The sequence below is a fragment of the Nannospalax galili genome, unplaced genomic scaffold (genome assembly GCF_000622305.1).
Source record: "Nannospalax galili isolate Female #2095 unplaced genomic scaffold, S.galili_v1.0 scaffold366, whole genome shotgun sequence".
Taxonomy (NCBI): domain Eukaryota; kingdom Metazoa; phylum Chordata; class Mammalia; order Rodentia; family Spalacidae; genus Nannospalax; species Nannospalax galili.
The window spans coordinates 903,057-916,530 of NW_008355168.1; the positions used below are offsets into that span (position 1 = coordinate 903,057).

The 13,474-nt window shown below is 42.4% G+C and overlaps 1 pseudogene; it reads right to left on the bottom strand.

Annotated features, from left to right (window-relative positions):
* Positions 1-13,474, bottom strand: part of LOC103749428 — a 48,204-nt pseudogene that overhangs the window by 8,728 nt on the left and 26,002 nt on the right.

The window sequence follows — 13,474 nt, forward strand, 5'->3', positions numbered from 1 at the left end:
TTTCTGATTAGGAACAAAAGTATCAATGAGAAATAATTGTCTAAATAACTTTTTATATGGACTTAAGCCTAATTTCTGGGAAGTGTAATCCCTTGAATGCTTAAAGAAATATAACGATGGCTTTACTCTTTGGTTATACTTTCCTTTTGGGTGTTTAAGACCATACAGTTGGCCCAAATAAATCAATTTATTTTTACACTTAAGGTCATTTGAGGATTTGTTCCTCAGGGGTCACATGGGCTTGTGAGGAGCTCCTGGCTCCTTTCTTTTACCAGTTCCATCTACGTGAAGATAAGTCAAAGGTCCTGCTCGACCATGGCTGGCTTCACTTGGAAGTATGGATGAGATGTTTCCTCTGAGTTGGCCCTCCTCTTTGTAGACTGGACACTAGCTCAAGTCCATCTTGTGGGGTCACCATGGTCACCCTGAACAAGAGTACAGGTGACTCACCACAGTTATAGGACATTTTGAGAGATGCTCCATAGTTCCTTGGAACTTAGTCAACCTTGGAAGGCAAGGAGCAAAAACTGTCCTTTAAGTCCCTCTGACCACATTAGTATAGGCCTTAAAGTATGGCTATTAAATATCCAATAAGGTTAATTCCACTGCTCTGATACTTTGAATTATCATGTGCTATATAGATAAGAGTTGGGTCAAAAACCAAATATTCTCGAACATTGGCTAGATATATATTTTGTTCCTTAAACTAGTTGATTAAACTGTGACCATGGGAATTTTGAGATTATGTGTATATTATTTTTGTCTCATCCTTTATATATCATAACAAACCTACACAGACCTTCATCACTTGCTTAGGCTTTCTCATTTTTTCTGTTTTGGAAAATATCTCCAGTCCCATATCCTTTTAACACCTTTTACATTCTCATTTTCTTTTCTTTTTTTTAAAAATAATTTTGAGACATAATAACATTAACAAATAAATTTTTCCATCGGTTGTGAAAGTTCTTTTCCTGGGGATGCTAAGCAATGCTTATTCTCTTTTAAGTTTCTAGTGTCAAGCCAGTGTTTGATTAAAGTTTTACTGGGGACCCAATGAATTTATTGAGCTTACTTATCAAGATAACTGATGGGTTGCTGAGGTGTATGTATGACCTGAGGGTTTGCACACTGGAAAGCCTTTACCCAGCATGGGTCATGCCTTCTCTTCCTAGTCTTCTGCAGATTGTGTTCTTTAGCCCTCCCCAAATCCAGGAGGCTATCTGTTATTAGGGTCAAATTACATACAATTGGCTGGGAAGAGTGGCTGGATACTCCAGTGAGGGTCCAGTGACCCTGCTTGACCCTCCTTTAATGAATGAGCACAACCATCAACAAGCCCAATTGTGATGATGTTTAGCGATCAGCCTCAGCTGAAGTCCTGATGATGGTAGTTATTTCATGCAGAAGGGACTACTGTATAGCATCATCTTGTTAAAAGGACCTGGAATTTAAAAGGATTTGGTGCTAGGATTCACATTTGAGGGAGAACATAGGTTGTTTGTTTTTCTGAGTCTGTGTTACTTCACTTAGTCTAACAGTTTCTAGATCCATCCATTTGCGAATTAATTATTTCATCTTTCACTTCAGTGCTCACTCAATAGTGATTGAGTCCATCCTTGGGTCCAGGCAGTGGTACTGCCCAGCTGTTGCCTCACCACGACACAAGGCTGAGAGCGGTCCTTTCTTTCATGTTTCCCACAGTCTAGCTCCAACTCTAATGGCCTTCCAGAGCTCGCTTCTTCTGCATGCTATTTTTACATCCTCTATGCCAAAGCTCTGTCTTCCCTGCACTGGCTTCTCAAATGTCACTTCTCTGAGAAATTTGATGGTGCAACCCTCCCCACCCTCTTCTTTGCTCTGTAAATAGGAACCTGTTGACTTTATTATATTTATTTATTTTGTTTAGGTATGTGTGTCTGTGTGTACGTATGACACATGTGTGTAGGGTGTTGGGCCTTGGAGATGGAGTTACAGGCAGTTGTGAGTCACCTGACGTGGCTGCTGGGAACTGAACTTTGGTTCTCTGCAAGAGCAGTACCCACCCTTAACCACGGAGTCGTTACTCCAGCTCCTTAGCTTTGTTTTTTTTTTTTTTTTTTTTTTTTTTTTTACTTATTTGTTTTCCCATGAATCCTCTGAGGGAAGAATCCTTTCTTATCTTTGTTTACCAGCACTCAGCAAATAGCTCCATGAAAGGATTGATGGATGAAGGAACAGAGGGATGAAGGCTGGTATACAAACGAATGAAGAGGTTGGTTGGAGGATGAAGATGTTGCAGTCCAAGATGTTACGTTACAGACTGCCCACAGTGTTGTTTGAAAGATAGGTAAAATGCAATTGCTAGATTCATTAGGTGGAGAGCATCTTACTAGTAACAATGGGGAAAGTCTCTTTTAAGGACTAAATACTACTGGAGAGTAAAACTGTAATTACTAAAAACAAAAGTGGCTGCTGCCCTGATTTTCTAAGTGAGGACCATGAAAACACATCAAAAGTGCCCAGTGTGGCTGGAACAGACGCTACATCGATAGAGCGGCCAACACTTTCAGATTTGGGACACACATAATGGTTTACCAAAGACCATGCAAGAGCCATGATACTTGAGGGTGTTGGGTAAAGTTTTGTTTGTGCTGCTTTGCATTGTTAACAACAGTTCAGTGAAGCCCTTCACCTGAGCAGGCACCACATTCCCTCCATAGTAGTTTCCTGCAAAATTTAGACTTGATTAGAGGTTGCTAGAGAAACACCTTGAGTGGAGCTGCTGTCTTCTGTTTCACAATTCCAATGTATCATTCAGATTATTTAACCAAGCAATATGCTGTCAAAGAACTTATTCCAAGTCAAAGCAAGGTCTTAATGTGAAACACAGGAAAAGCACAACCCAAATAAAAAGTTTTTTGAAAGAAATAAAATTGTCCCTTACTTTTTTCCCATCTGATGGGCCCAAGGTTGGTTGAGTTTAATTTGTGACCTTATACTGTGACCAAAAATTTGATGAATCACCGTCCTACCCATATGATCCAAACACACAGATTCTTTTGACAGCATCTTCTTCCAGAAAATCGAATATAGCCACAGTCTTGCACAGAGTATTCCTTAGAGTGGGCACAGAACAGGTTAATTAAGGCATATTGGTTGGTTTTTGTCAACTTGACACAATCTAAAGTCACCTGGGAAGGGAGAAACTCAACTGAAGAATTGGCTAGATCTGCCTGTGGCCAGGTCTGTGAGACTTTTTCTTAATCGCTAGTTGATATAGGAGGACCCAGCCAACTGTGGGTGGCACCATCCCTGGGCAGGCAGGTCTGGACTGTATAGAAAAAGTAGCTGAGCAAGCCAAGGGGAAGCAAGCCAGTGAGTAGCATTCCTCCAGGGTCTCTGCTTCAGTTCCTGCTTCACGTTCCCGCTTGAGCACCTGCCTGGCTTCCTTCATGTAAATCAAAGTCTTTCAGGTAAATCAAAGTCTCTGTATTTTGTAATTAAAGAAGTCCTATCTGACATAAGCAAAAAACCAAAAAAAAAAAAAAAAAAAAAAAAAAACAAAAAACCCCAAAAAAAACAAAAAACCAACTTCCCACTAAAAAACAAACAAAACAAAACAAAACTAGCCCCCCTCCCCCAAAATGAGTTTTTCAAACAATCCCTACTCAGAAGCAGTCATATTCAGTAGATGAAGCCGAGGAGGGAACAGAGCCCAAGGTCTCAGGAATGCGTCACTGCACCATCACAAGCCACACAACTAGGTAAACAGGGTTCTGTGAAGGAATCCTGTTGACTCAGTGTTTTTCCCAGAGACGGATGCCTGCTCTGCCCTGAATCTCTGAAAGGCAAGTTGTTGTATTACCGCTGTTTGTAACACCTTGTTTCTCCTTTGTTTGTAATGTTAATGAAACAAGCAGATGCTGTAGATGTAACAAAGGGCCAGTCTTCTCTTAGCTTTTTTCACACATTTAATATCCTACTTTTGCATGCATGCACATTCTTATTTTTTCAATTTGTTTTATTGATTTTTTTGTGTATTTCATACAGAGTATATCAAACAATCTTAATCATCTTTATACCCCCATCCTCACTGGCACCCTCCCATAGCCCCCCAACTGGAGCCCATATACTCTGTCATCTGTGTTAAGGCCCACTGTGTCAAGTCAGTGTCTCCAGACATTCCCAGTGCAAGTTCATCCACTGAGGTCTAGTCAGCCTATCTAGAGTCACTTGTTTTAGGAAGATCAGTTCTTCCTCACCTAGAAATAATCAGTTGATAATATTTCTTCAGCTAAGATTGGAGTCTGCTGTTCATTTTCCCAGTTCTATGCTGGGTTATTGTCTGCCTGAGTTTGCATGGGACTTGTGTATGCTGACACCATTGCCACAGAATCATACAAGCAAGGTTCCCAGGAGTTTGTAGGACTCTGTTTCCATATGGTCATGCACCTCCTCCCTGACTCTTACAATGTTTCCACCCCCTCTTCCACAATGGTCCCTGAGCCCTGGGTGGGTGAAGTTTAATAAAGGGGTCCTGTCCAAGGACCAGCATTCTACAGACTTTTAATCTCTATGTTTCGGCCATTTGTGACCTTTTGTGTTCCTGGCCCTCTGTTGCATGAAGGAGCTTCATTGATGAGAGTTGAGAGATTCATTAGTGTCCTCTTCTTTACCGCTGTTCTATGTGCCTTAGGTGTAGAGGTTGCATTGTAGATGTGTCACTTAGGCCTGGGAAATTCATAGACAATGTCTGTGTGTGACCAGTTGTGGTACTTGGTAATAATCTCTGACTAGTACAAAATAACCTTCTTTGATGAGTGGTGACTGGGATGTTTGTCTGTAAATATAAGGATACATATTTTGAACATAGCAAGAGATTACATTAGTCTAAGGATGTGACAGTCTTGAACTTTTCTCTAAGATCTATGACCTCTCCAGTCACATGTATTTGGCTATGTTTAAGTACCACACATGAATTTCCTCATATTGATGGGCTTTTAGTCCAATTAGGTAGCTGTTGATTGCCCCCAAGATAAAAGTGCCACTACTGCACCATGTTTGCTGTGGCAGCCATTGATGTGGTTATTTGGTCTTGAAGCTGGTATTGGACCATCGATTGATGTTTTCCCTTAGCACCTTCATAGTGCTCGCCAAAGCTATGAGAGCTGCCTTCAGGGGAAGGAGTTGGGGGGCAGTTCCAGCTCTACTGCTCCAAATCCTGTGTCCAAAGTATGTCCTGTCTTCAGCAGTAGGGTCTTACCTTCAAGATCTGGGAGGCCATCAAGGGCTGTGGCAATAGTCTGAGTAATTTTGGGAGTCTCTTGGATCACCCTGGCCAGCAATTCATGGAAGGTTTCTCCTGTCTGGCATTGTTTCTTGTTGTGTAGCCTTTAGCTATATATATGGACTCATGTAAAGATACTGTATGTGTAATTTGTCATTAGGTTGTTGGACTAATATGATTCTCTCTGGTTTTTTAGAAGTAGCCAAGCATTATTTATCTTTCCTCGCTCTCTCCCTGTTTAACCCTTCGGCCATGGTTTCCCCATTTAAAGTGCCCGCATTTTCCCCATTTCTCCCTTGACAATACCCCTTCTCCCATGGTCCCACCTCTCTTGAGCTCCTTCTTTCCTTTTATCCCCAAGTTTCCTTGTATAACCCCCCCCCCTTTTCTAGCCTCATTTTTATCCATTTCTCCCATAGTAACACCTGTCTCCTACTGTTCTCTCTCAAGTTCTTTCTTTCCTTTTACCTCCCTGGTTCCTTTTCATTATTCTGGTTCCTGCAGTTACATCTGGGTACATGCTCACATATAAAGATTTGGTGCTAGGATTCACATATGAGGGAGAACACATGTCATTTGTTTTTCTGGGTCTGTGTAACTTCACCTAGTATAACAATTTCTAGATCTGTCCATTTACCTGCAAATTTCATGATTTCATCTTTCTTTACTGCTGAGTAAAACTCCATGGTATAAATGAACCACATTTGAATTATCCACTCATCAATTGAGGACACTTAGGTTGCTTCCATCTCTTAGCTATTGTGAAAAGAGCAGCAACAAACATGGATGTACAAGTGTCTCTGAGCAAGTAGTGGGGTATCAAGTCCTTTGGTATATGCTAAGGAGTGGTATAGTTTGATCATATGGTAGATCTATTTTTAGTATTTTAAGATTTGCCCACACTGATTTCCATAATGGCTGCACCAGTTTGTAGTCCTATCAGCAGTAGATGAGGGTTCCTATTTCCCTGCATCTGCATGTTATTTGTTTTCATGATCGTTGCCAGTCTGACTGGGGTAAGGTGAAATCTTAAAGTGGTTTTAATTTGTATTTCCCTAATTATTAGTGACGTTGAACATCTTTTAAGATGTTTCTTAGCCATCTTTACTTCTTCTTTTGAGAACTCTCTGTTCAGCTCCTTAGCCCATTTTTTAATTGGGTTAGTTCCTTTCTTGCTTCTTTGTTTTTTGAGTTATTTATATACTCCCCTCCAACTTCTGGAAGGAAGTTACAGCCCTCCTAACCCTCATCCTCTTTTCCCAGGCCTCTGCATGCCTATCTGAAAACCCAGGGACTCTAGCATTAGATGGAGGCTCTGCAGAGTTGCAGGGTCCATGTTACACGAAGATGGCAAGTGAGGGGCTTCCACTGCTCAAGTCTGAAAAGGAAGAGCGTGTGACTACGGGCAGAAGATGAAGTCTGCAGGCACAACAACCCTCCCAGGCCCCTTTTGTTGCTCATACAGTTCCTGACTCTCGTGATCACTACATAAGCATTTCTGTGCTGTCTGTTCTGTATTAGAACCACGCTTCCTACTAAGGAGACCTTGAGGAAGCTTGAGGATGGGTTCAGTCACCGGACACCCTGGGCTCAGTGAGATGGAAGTCTTTGCTATCTGCCGGGAAGGGAAAGCGGTGTATACTCCAGACCGTGCTGGATGCAGAGAAGTGTGTCGGGGGATGGGAGATCAGGAGCAAGGTGTGGCTCCCTGTTTCTCAATATTGGGCATATTTGGGGATTGTGTTATAGCTTGGAATGAAGGCTTGTCAGAAATTTCAACTTCAAGAGAGCAGGATCTTTATTGAAATTGTTCACAGGTGTGCCTCTGTGTCCAGATGGCTGAGAAGCAATTGATAGTGGATAGATAGTTGCTAAATTAAAAAAAAAAAAAAAAAGGCAAGAGACGGAAGTGGTTAGTAGCACACCCTTCCCTCCTTTCCACAGACCACCTTGGATTCATTCTGAATAAGTCTTGGGATGGGAAGGGTTTCTTTCTGTCAAGTCTTTAGGAACTCTAGGATGAGTAAAGTACACCCCAGAAGCCTGGATCGTATTTCCAGACACCGGTCCCTCGGTAGCTCCTCAGCAGGCCCTTCTGAGAACGCTCCAGGAAGCTTCTTCCAGAAGGCCAGCAGCATTTGTTCGTGTCAGGGAGGCGTGTGCATTTCCCTTTGCTGTTTCTGACAGTTGTTATCTGAAAACTGTCTAGACTTTAAAGTCTGACTGGGCCAAGGAAAATGTGAATGAAATATACTTCATGTGGGGGCGGGTGTGGATGCCATGAAATATTCCCTTTGTTGACCTCTGGGGCTGACTCCCCGCATAGTCAGCTAGAGGCCCCACGACCTGGGGAATGGAATTTGTCAGTGTCTAAGTGATGCCCACCACAAGGAGCCTATATGCTTCTTGGCTTGCACAAAGTGCTTTTGCAGTAAACTTTTCCACTTGAGTGAAATGGGAGCAGGAAAAGCCTTTAATCTTGCCTTTGTGTATCTGTGACGGGCTGGGGCGATTGCTCCCAACTGCTTAGAAGTCATTTTGGTGGGGGGTGGAGTCCAGCCCCTCTTATCTTTTAAAGAAAAAAGTTTTTTTATCCCTAGCTCATCATTCTAGCATCTAGCAAAAAGTAAAAAAAAAAAAAAAAAAAAAAAAAGAGAACATGTTGCTTCTTAGATCTTACAGTAAAATCTATTTCCTCTCTGTAGGGTCAAGTTGGAGCCAGCACATTGTCTTTTGATTTTTCCCCCCACTTTGACTCCTCTGCAAAGGTCGCCTCCAGCTTTCTAGTTGCAGTGGGAGCTGCTCATTAGGAGAGAGAGATAGGAGCGTAGCTGACTTCCCTCCCTCGCTGAGCAGCAGTGTCCCTCCCGACTGACCTGATAGCTCTGCCTTGGGGAGCACACGGGCTGTGCAGATTCAGTGCTCAGTGGGACCTCCCCTAAAGTCTCATCCCCCACTGAGTCCCCTGGGCATCTGTCTCTAGGAATGGAAATTGCTGAGACCTCGTTCCCTGGATCTTCACTGAGAAAATAACTTGCTTTCTGTCCTACTGAAGACCTTTCCAACTGTCACCTAATTAATTCACTTTCTTTCCTTTGAGGATGAGTGGGGACTCTAGGTTTTAGACTCTAGGACAAAAGCCATGAATGAAATCCTCTCATGGACCTTGTGTTTAAATAAAAAGGGAGGGGGGGCTTGTGCTAGTCAGCCTTCAATAGCTGTGACAAAATGCCTGGGACAATAAACTTAGAGGGGGAAAGAAAGATTTACTTTAGTTCACGGTTTCAGTAACTGTAGTCTATGGCTGCTTGACTATTGCTTTGGGCCTGTGTGGCACAGCACATAATGGGAGTAGGTAGCTGAGGAGCCATTCACCCCACGTGGCTTGGTGCAAAGAGAAAGAAGCACACTTTCAATGACCTACCACTAGGCAACATGTCTCTTTTATAAAAAAAAATTATTTTTAGTTTATGTGTATGAGTGTATTACCTGCATGTATGTAAGTGCACCCAATGCACACGGAGGTCAGAATAGGGTGTTGGATCCCCTGGAACTGGAGTTACAGATGGTTGTTAGCCACCATGTGAGTGCTGGGAACTGAGCCTTGGTTCTCTGCAAGAGCAGTCAGTGCTGTTAACCACCGAGCCATCTCTCCAGCCCCAGGCAACAGCTCTTAAAAGTTGTACCACTTTCCAACAGCACCATCAGCTAGAAAGTTAGCTTTTAACACATGGGCCTGTGGGGGGCACTCTGGATCCAATCTGCAGCAGGCCCAGAGGGAGCCCTAAATGTGTAGGGTACACTGGGTGGCTGGCTATGCAGCCTTGGTGCTGACTAGATGAGACAGTTCCAAAAGGAAGAGTCTTCTGCCAACGGTCACTGTGAATGTGGCCCAGAGCTTGTCCTCTAAGGGCTGCTTGACACTGACATTTTAAATATTGAATCCTTCACTTCCTAAATGTTAGCAGTAAATTTAAACTTATTACAGACTGCAAAACTGAGCAAATCCCTGCTTCACTTTGTGATGAGAAGTGGCACAGACTGAAGACCTCACAAGTACGAAGTCTTTGACAACATCCCGATCTTCTTACTTTTGCTCTTCTGTTTCCCAGGTTACACTTTGCAAATGGTCCTTAAAGTGTTCATAGTCAAGCATGGCCGGGGAAGACAGGAAAACTGGCCATCTTCAAGCTGAAGGTGCAGAGAGTAGCTTTCCAGAGGTGGGGTGGGCGGCAGAAGGGGAAGGAGAGAAGGCAGGCAGACGACTTGCTTTGGTAGCACTGCATGTAGAGGCCAGCCTAGCTGCAGAGGAGGCCTGGGTTCCTTCAGAGTCTCATGAAAATACTGCTCATCCTTAAAGTATTAGGGTGGGGTAAAGGGTAGATGTCTTACACAGCCGGTGAAGGTACCCTGGGGTTTCTCCAGTAAAGACAGAATCCCTGAATTCGGGGTTACATTATGGGTGCTTGGGGCTCAGGAGGGTTTTGTCTCCCATGTTTGATATTCCTGATGAATATCCCCCCATACCTTGATCTCTCTCTGTTTTACTTCATCTCTTATGTCTTTACCCAGTGCATAGAAAGGCCTTAAAGGACGATGAATGTGTGTGTGTGTGTGTGTGTGTGTGTGTGTGTGTGTGTGAAGCACAGCTCTGGTTACAAGGTCCACCCTGCTCCCCAGGAAGTGTGGGAGAGCCTATGGCTCCTAACACACTGGCCTTCATGAGGGTCCAAGGCCCTTTGGGAGACAGTAAAACACTGTGCGTCTAGCCTAGGAATTCTGAGACTAAACTTCAAAAGAAGCAGGAGAAACCATAGAATGGCTGGACTTTTGTGGGGACAAAGTACACAGGAAAGAATAATTACTGGACGTCATGGAAAATCAAGAAAGCTTGGTGGATGCTTACTGGTTGTGATGGGGATAGGAGGTGAAAATTCCCAAGGCCTTTTACTTATTTTTTTTTTTAAATACAGTTTGTTTTATTTATTTGTTGAGAATTTCATACATGTATACAATGTATTTTGATCATACCTACCTCCACCCCCTCCAACTCCTCTGGACTCTACCACTCAACACAATATATCCCCTTCTTAAATTCATTTCTCCTCCTCCTCCTCCTCGTCCTCCACATCTTCATCCTTCTAACCTACTAAGTTCAAGTAATGCTGTCTGTGAACACATGGATATAGGGTCATTCACTGGAGGATGGGCAGCTGACAATCAGCCACATCTCTCAAGAAAACTGGCTCTCCTCCAGCAAGTATCAAGTAGCCAATAGCTGCTCATCTAAGATGGGACCTTATAGCCCCGCCCCATTCATGATGGACTATTGATTGGCTTGATCTTGTGTAGGTCTTATGAAGGTGATTCTAGTTGCTGTGAGTTCATGAGTGTCATGTCCAGAAGACAGCGCTTCTCCTCACTTCTCCCCATCCTTGGGTTCTTACATTCTTTCTGCCTACTCTTCCTCAATATTCCCTGGGCCTGGTGGTAGGGTTAACATAGATGTCTCATTTGTAGCTGAACATTCACTCAGAAGTCACTTATTCTTAGCATTTTGAACAGTTATGAACCACTGCATTAACTACTGCCCACAGCAAAAAGAAGTTTCACTGACCAAATTTGAGGGTGGCACTAATCTATTTATTTGTATAAATACAAATGTTTAGAAGGCAGTTTTACAACATGACTATCCAGCAAAATAATAGTATATTCCCCACTAGGGCCTATGACCTCCACAGTTGTGAACTTTTGACCAGTACCAGGAATCAATTCCTTCCCATTGAGCGTGCCTGAAATCCAATGAGAGAGAGAGAGAGAGAGAGCAGTTGGTTCCTTCCATAACAGCTATGCCGCGATTTTACCAGTGGCCACAGCTTGCCTGGCAGGACAGTACTGTAACATGCAGTGTTCAGACATGGGTGCCTTCTCTCCCATAGCAGCCTTCACAGCACCTTCCAATAGTATGAAAGCCAGCTGTCAGTGAGGAAAATTTCTGGCCAGTTCGATATTTGTCCTGTAACTCAAGTGTGTATGTAGTCTTCAGCAATAAGATTTTTTTTTAGTTTCTTTTTAAAAAAAATTATTGAGAACTTCATAAATGCATATAAAGTGTTTTGATCAAATCCATGCTTGCTCCCTCCCCTCCAACTCATCCCATATCTCCCCATCACTTTTTTCTGATAACTTCATGTACTCTTTCTTCTTCTTTGATTGATTTATTTTTTATGGGGCTTTTGGCTACTCTAACATTACTCCTTTTGATTAGGTAAACTTAAAATCTTTTAAGGGTTAGATAAAAGCTCCAAAGTACTTTGGCCTTTGGAACAGAGTATGTTGCTAAGAGGCTGAAAGACATTGTGACTTTTAGCCAAGAAGCCGGTTACTTTTCTATGGGGTCTTTTTACCCCAACTGCCTAGCCAATTCCTACCTCCTGTTCTTATCACAGCATCCTCTGAAGAGGTTACCCAGCTTGTGGATAGGGAATCAGCATGCACACAGCTCTGGCTTCTTCCATGTGAACAGGGGCACAGGGTGAGGCAACTGAGGTACCCCATCATTGGGTCTATCTAAAAGACTCCCAAATTGCATAACTCTTATCTCTAGAGGGAAAAGAAAGTCCTTGAATCATAAATAGATGTTAAGGAGAAGTAAATGCAAGAGTAATTAGCATAAGTTCTAGACAGGGAACTAGAAAAAGTCAGAACAGGGCAAATTTCAAATGTCCTATGAGAGTCCATTGAAATTTCTTGACAAGGACTTCCAAACGCATCCTTCTGTTGAGTTCCTCTTCATTTTTCTTTTGTCTTCCAAGGCTGGACTCTTAGTGTGATGGATTCAGGATTTGCTTTCAGGTATTTTGATAGCTGTTGGAGTGGTTAGAATCAGTGTCAGTTCCCTCTCAAAGGCTTCTAGATAGGGGGAGAAAACAAATCTATCCATCATTTTAGAACAATAGCTGGTTGTCTCCCTTAGCTACACGTGGGCCCTACAGTATTGGAGACCAAGATTTGATGTCTTACATCTGAGCAGCACTTTCTGGTTAGGAGCAAAATCACCAACGAGAAATATTTGTCTAAATAACTTTTTATATAGACTTAAGCCTAATGTCTGGGAAGCGTAATCCCTTGAACTCTTCAAGAAATATACTGATGACTTTACTCTTTGGTTATACTTTCCTTTTGGGTGTTTAAGACCATACAGTTGGCCCAAATAAATCAATTTATTTTTACACTTAATGTCATTTGAGGATATGTTCCTCAGGGGTCACATGGGCTTGGGAGGTTCTCTTGGCTCCTTTCTCTTACCAGTGCCATCTATGTGAAGATAAGTCAAAGGTCCTGCTGGACCATGTCTGATTTCACTTGGAAGCATAGATGAGATGTTTCTTCTGAGTTGACCCTCCTCTTTGTAGAGTGGACACTGGTTCAAATCTCATGGGGTCTCCATGTCCTCCCTGAACAAGAAGATAGGTGACTCACCATGGTGACAGGACATTCTGAGAGATGTTCCATAGTCCCTTGGAACTTAGTCAACTTTGGAAGGCAAGGGGCAAAAATTGTCCTTTAAGTCCCTCTGACCACATTAGTATAGGCCTGAAAGTATGTCTGTTAAACATCCAAGAAGGTTAGTTCCACAAGTCTTTTAATTCTCATGTGCTTTGTAGACAAGGCTTGCATAAAAAAGCAAATATTCTCAGATAAAACTTGAGTAGATATATACTTTGTTCCTTAAACTACTTGACTAAACTGTGACCATAGAAATTTTAAGATTATGTGTATATTATTTTTGTCTCATCCTTTATATATCATAACAAACCTACACAGACCCTCATCAGTTGCTTAGGCTTTCTCATTTTTTTCTATTTTAGAAAATATCTCCATTTCCATATCCTTTAAACAGCTTTTACATCCTCATTTTCTTTTCTTTTTAAAAAAATAATTATGAGACATAAGAGCATTAACAAATAAATTTTCCTACTGTTGTGAGACTTTTTTTCCTGGGGATGCTAAGCAATGCTTATTCCCTTTTAAGGTTCTAGTGTCAAGCCAGTGTTTGATTAAAGTTTTACTGGGAAACTACTGAGCTTACTTACCGAGATAACTGAGGGGTTGCTGGGGTGTATGTATGACCTGAGGGTATGCACACTGGAAAGCCTTTATCCAGCATGGGTCATGCCTTCTCTTCCTAGCCTTCCCTAGATTTAT